At 37.3% G+C, this 12146-nt stretch overlaps 1 long non-coding RNA gene across 2 annotated transcripts in view; it reads right to left on the bottom strand.

Annotated features, from left to right (window-relative positions):
- Nucleotides 1-12146, bottom strand: part of LOC110351823 (uncharacterized) — a 43066-nt gene that overhangs the window by 20697 nt on the left and 10223 nt on the right. The window contains exons 4-7 of one of the 2 annotated variants that reach the window (XR_011806894.1): nucleotides 8022-8074; nucleotides 7356-7506; nucleotides 6292-6456; nucleotides 3942-4126 (exon numbers count right to left, since the gene is read on the bottom strand). This is a non-coding gene — a long non-coding RNA (uncharacterized lncRNA). Of the gene's footprint in view, nucleotides 1-3941; nucleotides 4127-6291; nucleotides 7507-8021; nucleotides 8075-12146 lie in introns of both variants that reach the window. The other variant, XR_005263053.2, reaches the window with a different exon arrangement.

The following is a 12146-nucleotide window of genomic DNA, read 5'->3' as shown; positions in this document are numbered from 1 at the left end:
AGCACATAGATAACTTAAAATTTCCTTGCCTCAGGCTGTTGTGGTTTACTGAATTTGATGTGAATTAAAAATTTCTTGGACAAATTGATCCATCAAGATCTATTCAACACAAAGATACTGCCTCTGACTTAGGATGTTGCATCTCTCTGGAAGCTGGGAAGATAAGGCAGATAGCTATCACTACATGCTTATCATTTTATAACATTCTTCAGTAGTAACCATCCACTTTTCACCACTTCTCATCAGTTTTGGAGCCAAGATGCTGGGCTAGATGGATCTTTTTTAGTCTGAGCTGTGATGGCCCTTCTAGCACACTGCCTTTAAATAGTCCCTGCAGTTTGTATAGAACATTCAGCGAATTCATTTGGGTCAATCTGAACAACATGAGTCAGATAAAGGACTCCAGACTGAACTAAGACTTAAAAAAAATAATAATATTAGGAAGAGATAACTAAAAAAAAAGAATCTGTGAGTAACATAAAGGGAAGACAAAAAAAAAAATAATTAAACTTGCATATATTCTTTAACTCTTCAAGTAAAGAGGCAACACACATGAGATGACAGAAAATAATTCTTCATCTCTGTAAAAGAAAAAAAAACAAAACAACAACAAAAAACCTCTTTTCCTCCAAGCAGGTGAAATGACAAGAACATTTCAATTTGTTCTCAGTTCACATCCAAATCAATGCTTTTTTTAAAAAATCTCTCTGCAACTTGATGAATTCATAGAAAATGGAGAGTATGTGAATATATCAGAGTGCAAAAATCATAGAAACTTACTTAAAAAAAAAAAAAAAAAAAAGATTAACTGAATTAATTCCATTAATACATAGCCCCTATAAAAAGGGTCTTGGTTGTGTTAGTCCTCTGTCATGAAAAATGATTGAATGTAGATGTTCTTTCACATTGGTTACATAAGTGGAATCCTCACATAGTACAGACTGTTCAGGCTTCACCTAATTATACCGAACAACATGTATGACTGTTACTACAGCTACTGAAGATCTGCCCAACAAGTGTACTATGTTGGCTAACAGCAAAGTTGTAAATTCTGCCTTAAGGAAATCACCATTTTAAAGTAGCTCATTGCACATGAGACTGTCGGCTGACCATTTACTGAGTCTCTCAAACACCAATCTCTACATGCAAGAAGGGAAAGAGAAGAGAAAAAAAGTGGCACAGTCTGCGCTTTCTCTTTTTTGAAACCTTGTGCTCAAAGGGGGCCTCCAAGCACCTACAGAAGAAGGCACTAAAATAAGTCAATGCAGCTTCAGGATCTGTAGCTTTCTTCTTCATCGGTAGTAGTATAGTCCCTATCGCTGTCTTGGGTATGAGGCAACCCAAAACCTTTCTGAACCTGAGCTAGGAAGGAGTTTTCCCACTACTGACACCTACAAAATTCCAGTTGTCAATCCCCTCCCCTTAGTGAAATGCTGGAAGAGTTATTTACAGTTAAACTCAGATGTTTTCTAAATTGACTGTCATCATAAAGTTCTGTCAGTCAATAACAAAGATGTGACTGAGCTGCTCTCCAGTGACTTTCCCCTAAAGCGCCTTCAGAGGTTCTTCCACCTGACAAACCACTCCATTGACAAGATACTCTCATGAGATTCATTTCCTTCAATGTAACCAGACCTCAGATCCATCACAATTTTAGAGCCTCCTAAGAGATTCATCCTCTTATTGTCATTCTTAGTTTATCCAAGGATTTGTAACTTACTGTATGAATTCCTTGGCCAAATTCAGTAATCTCCTGAATCTCAACCCTCACATTTTTGTTTTAGTCAACTTCTGCTGGTAAAAATTCTCACAATACTCCTTCCTGAGAAATACAGAAATCTTCTGTTCCCTTTTTCCCATATACTCAGTTAAACATCCCTGACCATACATACTTCTACATTTCTTCTCAGTGGAACCCTGAGACTTACATATCTTACTTCCAATTGTCCACCTAAGTATTTATTCACTTTAATTTCCAGGCCAAATAACTGAACTAAAACAATTTAAGTGTATAATGTACATGAAAACTTTTGCTTTGAAATAAATGCAATAAAATGCAAATAATTTTTGCATTTCCAATTGCTGAAGCAGAATTGGAGTCATTTAGCATACATTATAACTTGAAGTTAACCAATATTTTTTTCAGGACATAGAATAAAACAGAATTTTCCCATTGTTCCCTAATGAACTATAGTTAATATACTAGGTTTCTTTCTGCATAACCTTGAAAAAAAATACAAAAAGTATATTTTCATTATTGTATGGAAGAAAGACACAAACATGCAAAAGTGTTCTATTGTTATCAGATTTAAGGAATGAATTTTTAAGCATTTATCTACAATATAGTTAAAATAAATAGCCCTGCTAGAAGGCAGTGAAAGCATTTTGTATTCATTTCATCATTAAACAAAATCATGAACACTTGTTAAAACAATAGATACAGATTATTCACTACCATTATGCTTTACTAGCTGGAATAGATACCTGATAAGAATTATACTAGAACTACAGCTCCCAATGAATGATTAAAGGAAAGGGAACAGATGTGAAGAGAAAGTAGAACAACTATACTTTTTTTTTTTTTTTTCCTTCCCTGGGGATTCATATGTGGTTCTCCTTCATTCCCTTCTTTCAAGCTTTGTTTTCAGCTCTGTATAACATAAGAGACTGAATTAGGACTGGATTTGAACTATTTCCCACGTTGTGGAAGGGAGCCATTTTAGAGGAAAACAAACTCTTTAATTTGAAGTGTCAAAAACATGTTTTAACAAATTTTTTTTTTTTTTTGGTATTCTGAAATCTGATTTCACTCATTTTCTACAGTTTTGGCTTAGTCAAATAGAGACATTTTTGGGGTGAAAATCATTTTTTCAAAAAGCTCCAAGATAGTTTTGCTGTCCATGGTAGTCCATACAAATATCACAGGAAACTTCTGGTATATGCAATGGCCTAATCAGCTGCAACTTGGATAATACACAGAAAGTTATCTAACTGGTTCCCAGATGACAAGGAAATCTGTGTCCCATATGCTGTTTAGAAAGGCAGGTCTTAAAATTTTAATTACACAGGAGAATGAAACAAAGCTTGCTTTTAGAAATATATTTAAAATCATTATCATTCATTTTTTTCCACATTATATATCTCCTTGAACCTTGTACATTCATCTAATCCACAGTTTGCTCCTTTCTCACATGCACAACTGCTTGCAAACTTTGTCATGTACTATCTAACTTCACTTAGAGTTTTATTTTATTGTCATCCCAAGAATTCTGGTCACAGAGAAACAAACTTGACAACCCAGGAGATGAGTAAAGTCATCATGAGTGAACACACATGGTCACCTATGTGAGAAATTAGTATGCAGTTAGCTACTCTACAAATCTAAACTTCTATACCAGTTTGCTGGCTCCTAGTTGTCTTTTTCGTCCCAGTGGAAGTGCAGAACTTTATATAGCAAATAAAAGCTCCCTGATTTTTCACAGGCAAATTTTCATAGACCTCTTATAAAAAGCTCACAGACCTCCAGGGATCTGTGGGCTATCTATGGAAACCAACACAAGCGGTATCGTGCCAATTTGTTCCCTCCATAGAAACTCTTTGTAGTGCACAAAGACTGTAAAGTACTTTTATGCCATTTTCAAAAAACATCTTTTTCAAATTCAATTTCTAGTTAAAAATACAGACCTGTATTTGTAAGTGGCTTGTCTGGATGAAAATGGGAAATCTATGGATTATCACAGAAAGCTGATTGATTGTGTGTCCAATAGTCCTGTGTTTTCTGATTCTAATTACCCAAATAGTTGAGAAAATTTCCCTCCTGCTCAGTAAAGACATTTGTTTGTGTTTCTAGACAGAAACATTTCTCATGCATAATGAAGTATTCATGGCAGTAGCATAGGCTTTGACTTTATACATCGGTATTATTAGCACTTTTTACTTACCTTTTAAGGTGGTAGAGCACAAAGAGCTCTGCCAGAGAAGCTTTATCAAAACCTACAGTGGCAGTTCAGGGGATTACCAGCCACAGCTGTCTGCCTTCTGCAGGGGGAATGCCAGCCCTCAGCTGCTCCCTTTGCTATCCTGATTGCAGTGTAGATACAAATGCAGTTTGGTTTCCTTATGATACCTGCATATAAAAAGCAAGAAGAAAATTAGTGCATGGAAGAGGCAGTTGCTCTAATATCTCAGGTCACAGATCTAGCTGTGGTCATCCCTGCATTGAATATGTTCAAGTTAAAAATAACCTGAGTTTGTTTTTGTTTTTGTTTTTTTTTCTCCTTTTTTTGAGGGGGTGGGGAACATCTGATCCAAGTTGTCTCATGGCCCCGTAAACTTTACAAGGACAGCTGAAGGAGGGCATAGGTTGGGAATGAACAGCTGGCAGCTGTTAAGATGGCATTGTCAGTGAATGGCACTGCTTTCCTACATTTGCACTGAAACAGAGTTTGAGCATTCAGATAATCATCTATGACATCTGAGATATGGGAGCAGCATCAAGCAGATGGGCAAATACCTGCTTAAAGCTAGCTCGAGTCACTGGAAAGGACATCTGGTGCTTCAGTGACCCTGCTGCAGCTGAGCAGCAAGAACTCTGCTGTGTTTATGAACTGATATTTTTCAGAAGCTTGTACTCTGAGTGGTATTTTTGAATGAATTTTCACAAGTTAGACAAAAAAATTCTGCTGTCAGATGTGCCAAATGTCAAGTCCTTGTTGCAACACATGAAGTTACTACAGCTTCTCAACAAAACACTGTCAGGAATGTAATTAAGATACGTAAGCCAGCAACGTTTTCCTTCAGCTTTGTTCAGCAAAATCATTTTATCTGAAACTTTTCACTCTGAGGCACCTGCTAGTTTGGGAGCTTTCACATATTTTTACCCCCACCCCTCCCCCCCAAAGGAAAAATTTAAAAAGTTACATACACCTGAAAGCTGAATTTCTAAAGACAAATTAAGGGCACCTGTGACTACATTATCCTTTAGTCTCAAAAGTTACCATGTAAGCCCTTTTCTCTTCTCTTACATCCAACCCCACACCATCATATTTTTCTGAGTAAACACTGGGGCCAGCATACAACACTAAAAGCATATAGAAATGACTAATATGAAAGGGCTGAGTAAAAGGTCTTTAAAAATAAACCAAAGATAAATCATTACTTAAGAATAATTGTTTTGTTTGCTTGTCATTAGACATCTGTACGTTTACACTGTAATGTTCCACTGTTTGTCTGGGTTCAACCGTAACATCTTTGCAGGGATGTCTTCTTCTTCCTCATTGTTTCTACTTGGTTTCTAGGGTAAACAAAACCAAATCGTTCCATCCCTTTTAATAAATTAAAGTTGCTACAGCATTAGAACTAAATAACTGTATAGGATGGAAACTTAAATGCAAGCCTCAGAACGCATCAAAGGTGCACTTTCTTGCCCCCTCCCCTTGGTAGCCCCCAGGACCTATTTGCAGTGACTTGGGAGAATTCAGGGCAGAACTTGACCTGAAGCATGTAAATCTAGCCCTCCTCTTCCTCCCCCTTTTCAGTCATCTGCTAACATTTCCAGACCACAAATACTGTACTACGTCTGAACTGTTTACTTTGCTGGGAATGCCATCTGCGTGGTGGCAGCTGGGGTGGGAGAGAAGGCACATGTACTAATCAGCAGTGATAAATACAGACAGTGGACACAATTAGAAGAAATTGTGCTGCTTTCCAGAGCTCTGTATCTTTGCATGCTTCCATTAAGTACATAAACCTCTTCTAAAACTGATGTCAAACATCTGGATTATTTAGCAAGAAAGAAAATTCAGAACATTTGAAGAGAGATGTCAAACAAGCCAGTTTGGGCAAAATGCAAAGGTTACTGAAAGTGCTTAAGTCATTTATGACTAAGTGCACTTTTTAGCATACTACAGTATACTGGAATCAGCAAGGGAAAATAAAAATGACTAAGTATTATCAAAAGGAGTATGTCTTAAGAAACCCAAAATGAAAAATCAGTGAAGATCTGGAGAAAAAGTTTCTTGCAGACCAAAGATAAAGTCAATAACCACATAACTGACGGCTGAGTCTAAATCCTAAAGAGGAATTGCTGGCATAACATTTAAATTTTCAATAGGCTTTTAAAAGGACTGCTTACATTTGAGCTATCATTTTCACTGTGTTATAGAAAGGGAAATTCAGTCATTAAAAGCCCATCTTAATGTATTCAGATCTGTAAATAAGATGATAGCAGAGGAAATTTTAAAGATGAAATTTTTGCTCATATCTATTTGCTAACAGCTCAGTAACAACAACCTGTATACACAGAATCACAGAACGGCTGAGGTTGAAATCCCCTTCTCAAAGTAAGGTCCATGAGGGAGCAAGTTCCTCAGGGAAGCATCCAGTTGGGTTTTGAGTCTCTCTGAAGACACGGACATCACAACCACTCTGGGCAACCTGCTCTAGTGTTTAGACAGCCTCACAGGAAAACAAAACCAAAAACAACAGAAAAAAATATGTTTAAATGAAATTTCCTTTGTTTCAGTTTGTGCCCATTGCCTGTTATCCATTCCCCTGGGTACCAGTGAGAAGAGACTAGCTCTGCCTTCTTTCCTCCCTCCTATAGGGTATGTGTAAATATGGATAAGATCTCCCCAAGCCTTCTCTTAATGAGGATAAAATGGTAATAAATATTAATAAAATATTTAAAATGTTTATTTTGGAAATACTTCAGAAGTATCTTCCCTGATTTGTCCCTGATTTCCACACTGAATATAGCTCCCAAGAGATGGGAATATTTTCTAATCAAGTACCATTATTGTTACGAGTTTCATCAACTTCAACAGATCTTACTTTAGCAATATTGTTTACTTTCAAACTGTATCTAGGTAACTTATTTGGTAAGACTTTCTCCTCTTCCCATAAGTATGTTAATTTTACACATTTCAACCTTTGTTTTCTCACTCTTGCAATTTGTCTAAAATACACAAAATTTCAGAGCAATCAATAACAAGAAATGAGCTCAGTCCTTCAGCAAGTCTACAGCTGCACTAAACCTGAAGGAACTAAATGACACAGAAGAGGCTTAATGCCCTTTAATTTATGGAATTTGGATTCACATCACTAACTCAATTTGCCTTAACTTGGCTGTCCTTATTTAGAATTGCCTGGAAACAGAGGTTTAATCTCTAGTGTTGCACTTCTCTATGTGCAAGTCTTAAAAAACAAAACAAAACAAAACAAAACAAACAAAAAAACCACATCATATTAGTCTTACAAATTTAGCTGATGTTGGTTCACTAATAAAAACTATGTAATCAAAAGTGTAAAATGCATTCACATCAGTTACAATAGGATTGTCACTATTTGCTCTTCACCTAATTCACCCAAATCCTGTGGGCTCAATTTCCAGTCTTAATGGAGGTCTTCTCTTTGTCTTCAGCAGTTTAGCTCAATAAACTCTTCCAATTTTATCCAATTAATCTTAGATATTTTTCTCTTGAAGAAGAATCTGGAACTGCAGACCAACTGCAATGAAAAGGAAGACGTTTTTCTACCAGCCACAGTGAGTGATTCCTAAAACAGCAAATAAAGCACAAGCAGGTTATTCTGATAAATTAAAAATAGTGAATTACATTGCTTTGCATAAATTTTAACAGAAAATTTTAAAGTCTTGAGTTAGCATCTGAATTCAATTTAAATAAATTAGCCTTAAAAAAAATCATGTTCTTAGTCTCATGATTTTTCAATTATCTTGAGATTTATGACTACCACCACCACTGAAAATTTCCAATACCTTCATAAAAATTGAATGGTGTCTGGCCTGATTAAGGTTACAAAGAAAATGGAGAAGATATTCAAGGCCTGATGTGCAACAAATGGTGAACCATTTGTGTACTGGTTCTTATTCTTCAACAGTGCATATCATTCATAAATTTCCAGTAGTGAAAATGGTGTTAACAAGATGCATGAAGAACAGATTTTGATAAACTGAGGCGATGTACATCACATCAGAGATTTTCAACAGAAAAACGGGCACTTACACAAACTCTGCTGTCACCTTCAATATCATAATTTAAAATTTGCAGCACAAGACCTGTGACAAAGCAGGAATGCTATATTAAATCCTATTTTTCTTAAACTCTTCTTTGACACAAAAGCTTTGCTCAGCAGCAGTCAAACATTTTCACACGTCCTAAGGTTTGCAGATTTTTGTTATAGCAACAAGTGCATTCCCCTGTTTTGTTCTTAAAGAAATACTTCCCAATTCAGAAATGGAGCAATGATTGAACTGTCTAGCTAGTTTAATAAGTGAGTAGGTTTGGTAACAAAGCAAGTTACTGAAATGACCACAGAGATTTTTGTGGTTGCCAATGGACTTTGGGAGTGCCATCTCTCCCAAAAGAACCTCTGGTGCATGATCCAATTTCTATCTCAACTATCTAAAGTTTCTTACTTCTAATTAAAACACTGTATGTGCTAGTTAACCAGGAGAATAATAAACTTAAAAAGGTAAATTGTAATTTTAGTTCTGAGGAACAAATTTACTTTAGGCTTTTTTAGGGGAACAGCACAGCACTACTTCTTACACAGCTTTACCTCCTCCACAGAACTTTCTGTTCTGGAGGAAAATGAACATTTTGTGTTGTAAAAAGAGATCTTTGAAAAACAACAGCAACAACAAAACAAGAACAGAATGGCAGCTACTCTTGCTACCTGAAAGATTTTGGTGGCAATGTCATTTTTTCCAGAAGAAAATCTGCAAGGCCTCAGGATTTCCATAAGCATTTTGGACTTCTGGGGTGGAAAGGTGGTAGTTTAGGTAATGGTTGAAAATACCCCAAATAGGGTATGATGATTCCTAAGTTCTCTTCCCCAGATCCAGGAGAATATTCCTTCCCATACACTTTAGAGTAAGATAGGGAGTAAGGAGCGGCATGACGGTTTGTCCCCCTTCTGCTAGTGGTGTCTGAGAAGCAGCCACAGCACAGGTGTGTTTCTTGGGATGGGTTATAGAAGCACATGGGAGAATAGCAGCAGTGAGACAAGCAGGAAGCAACCAGGTACATACAAACAGAACACCCCAGCCTTTCTGGCTCTGAACTATGCATATAACGTGCAGCCCTACATGCATTTTCATATAAAGCAGTTTCTTTCTTTAATGGAATCCATTAGAGAGATATCTGAACTCCTGTTCATCCTGCTGCCACTGATGTGCACCAGGCACAAACAGCACAGTCCACTTCTCTCTATTTTCTTCCTTCATGAGTCAGAAAGTGTGTATAATGTGCTAACAGTAGTTAGAAGTGGTGAGATTAGTAAATGAATGAGCTATTTAGTATAATGAATAAGGCATCATTCAAAGACTGCTTTTTAAAATATTCTTTCCCACTGCTCAGTGAGCCTTGAGAAAAAAGTATGCCAGAAAGTTGTTCATGCTAGAAATTACGTTCAAGCTGAATTTACCCTTTCAATAGGGATCAGTAGTTTACAGGAAAAAAAAATACATTGAAAGAGAAAATGTGGGCAGTATGAATGACAGTGAGAAAAGCAGTGAAACAAATTCTGCAGTTCAAATATGTTGCTCTGTTGTGTCCAGCTGAGCAGAGATGCCTTCATTTTGCCCACTAAAAGTCTCCTTAAGTCTCTGTAGCCAGTGCAGACACTCATTCAAGACTCAGTCAGAGCAGAAGCCAGCGTAGGTGTGCAGCCCATTGCCTCAGGAACCTTCCTCTTCACAGACTGCTGAAAAACAGGATGCTGCCTGGCTAAGTGAGGTCCTTCATTTAGGATGTTTCACATTAAAAAGATTAGCTAGCATTGTAAAAGGCAAGATATCTGTGTTACCTGAGAATAATAACCACAGAATCCTTGAAATGTAAATTCTTGTTTTTACATATATTCATTCATGCAAATATAGATCCTGACCCAGAAATTTTATTCAGTTGAGTAATCTTCCTTTGACTTCAACAGTATTCTACTACATATGAACAAAGACACTGTCAGGTTTTGCATTTGAACAGTATCCTCCATTTGACTTCAAATGGGACTGTTGTATTATAAAAACTCCTAAATCATGCCAATTTGTCCAGATGAGATTTCAAATCTTTTTAATATTCAGCTTCAGCAATACAGAAAGCAACACTGCCAAACACTTCATAACCATTCTACTGTGCTCACATTTTGATTAGAAAATTTTCATAAAAGCCATTTCACATGGGTGTTGTCACCTGCCCTATGCTAGATGCATCATCTCCTCTGTGCAATTAGTTACAAAAGCATTGAAAAATTAGTTTATGACCTGGAATTGAGTGTTGATAAACCCTCCTGAAGACATACCCAAAACATAACCCAGGGGAATCCTCAACAGATACAAATGATTTATACATATACAATAGCACCCTAACAAACTAAAAACCTACCAGGAGCAGCAGTGACTAGTATCTGCTTTAAAAGGAAGAACGTAGAAGAGACCATAACTGAGGAGTAAGAGGTTGAATCCTCAAACTAGGGAAAAGTACAGAGCACACTAATATTTGGGGGGATTTACAACATCCGTGTACTTTCTGATGGAAATACAGGCGAGGAAGGAGCACAGAAAAAGAAAGGTTTGGGCAACCGCCATGGAAGTTGCACATTGACAGTACACTGCTGCTTCCTTATTTAGGAGATAATACTTGGTCTTCTGAACCACAGGTTCACCTCACCCACCACATGATCTACACTGCCATAACAAGAGCAACCAGAATACACTCATTTTGGCCTCCTGTTCCACACATGCTGTCTGCTGGTTGTCTCACTACCTCACTTGCTCACAGGACGCCACTACAGTACTTCAAGGGAGTGTATAACCAGGAGGGGAAACCACTGTTTACATGTGTTGATAGCGATAGAACAATGGGGAAAGGTTTTAAACTAAGATGGGAGATTTAGGTTAGATATTAGGAGAAAGTTTTTCACTCAGAGGGTGGTGAGGCACTGGAACAGGTTGCCCAGAGAGGTTGTGGATGCCCCATCCCTGGGGGCATTCAAGGCCAGGCTGGATGCAGCCCTGGGCAGCCTGTTCTAGTGGTTGGCAACCCTGCTCAGAGCAGGGGGGTTGAAACTAGATGATATTTAAGGTCCTTCTCAACCCAGACCATTCTATGATTCTATGATTCAGTGATTCTACTGATGCACTTGGGACACCACCATTTCTGATGTGGCGGTGGCTGTGGCTTCAAATTGCAGCAAAACTGATAAAATAACCAGCTGCCATGAAAAGGGTTGTCCCTGCACTTCCCCTCTTGCATGCCATCTCCACCTCCCTTGTGCCAGCTGTGGTCCTTGGCTGGCCACATGGTGAACCAGCTCAGGGAGATGGGCAGCACCATGCCAGCACTCCCAAAAAAGGCAGTTCTCAGCTTGGTGTTGTCTTAGTCAAGATGGCCATTAAACAGCAGCAAGCACAAACAACTACTAAAAGTTATTTTTCACATGTGGGTTAGAAAAGACAGAAGCTGTGGTATTCCTGTATGAACCAAGAGACCCAAAATTCCCCAGTATGGTAAGCACCACTCTGAAAACATTACATTCTTTTATTCCTTGGAGTAAATCATTGGGGGCCTCATACTGAATATATATATATATATATATATATATATATATATATATATATATATATATATGCTAAACAGACCAAAACAGTAGGTTAGGAGCTGGAAAACAAAACAAACTAAACATAATAAATCATCGACACCTCATAGCATAAGAAAATTCCTGTGTAGTGTCATCTGCTGATTATTACGGTTTCATTTACATTGGAATTTGCATTGTTTCCATGCAACTTTTGAGCATCCAAATAATTACAGTTGTGTTACTGTATTATTTTAAATCTAGTCAGTGAAGTGAATAGAGGAGCCCATCCCTGTGTTATTCTGGCCAATATTACATTCTATTACATAAGAAATGGGAATTAAATCAATTTTAATGCACCATTTTAATAAGATGACAACTGCAGTTCTAGATTGCAATTATGGAGATAATTACAATTTCATTGGTACTGCTTAAGATTAAGAGTACAAAATTTACCTTGGATGAACATTTCATTATCTAAGATGAGCCCAAGCTATTTTTCTTCTAAATCATATCTTGGCTTATTTTATTTCTTAGCTTTGACTGTTTAATAA

The sequence above is a fragment of the Anas platyrhynchos genome, chromosome 2 (genome assembly GCF_047663525.1).
Source record: "Anas platyrhynchos isolate ZD024472 breed Pekin duck chromosome 2, IASCAAS_PekinDuck_T2T, whole genome shotgun sequence".
Lineage (NCBI taxonomy): Eukaryota > Metazoa > Chordata > Aves > Anseriformes > Anatidae > Anas > Anas platyrhynchos.
The sequence above is the reverse complement of the archived record's forward strand: the minus strand, read 5'-3'. Positions and strand labels throughout refer to the sequence as shown.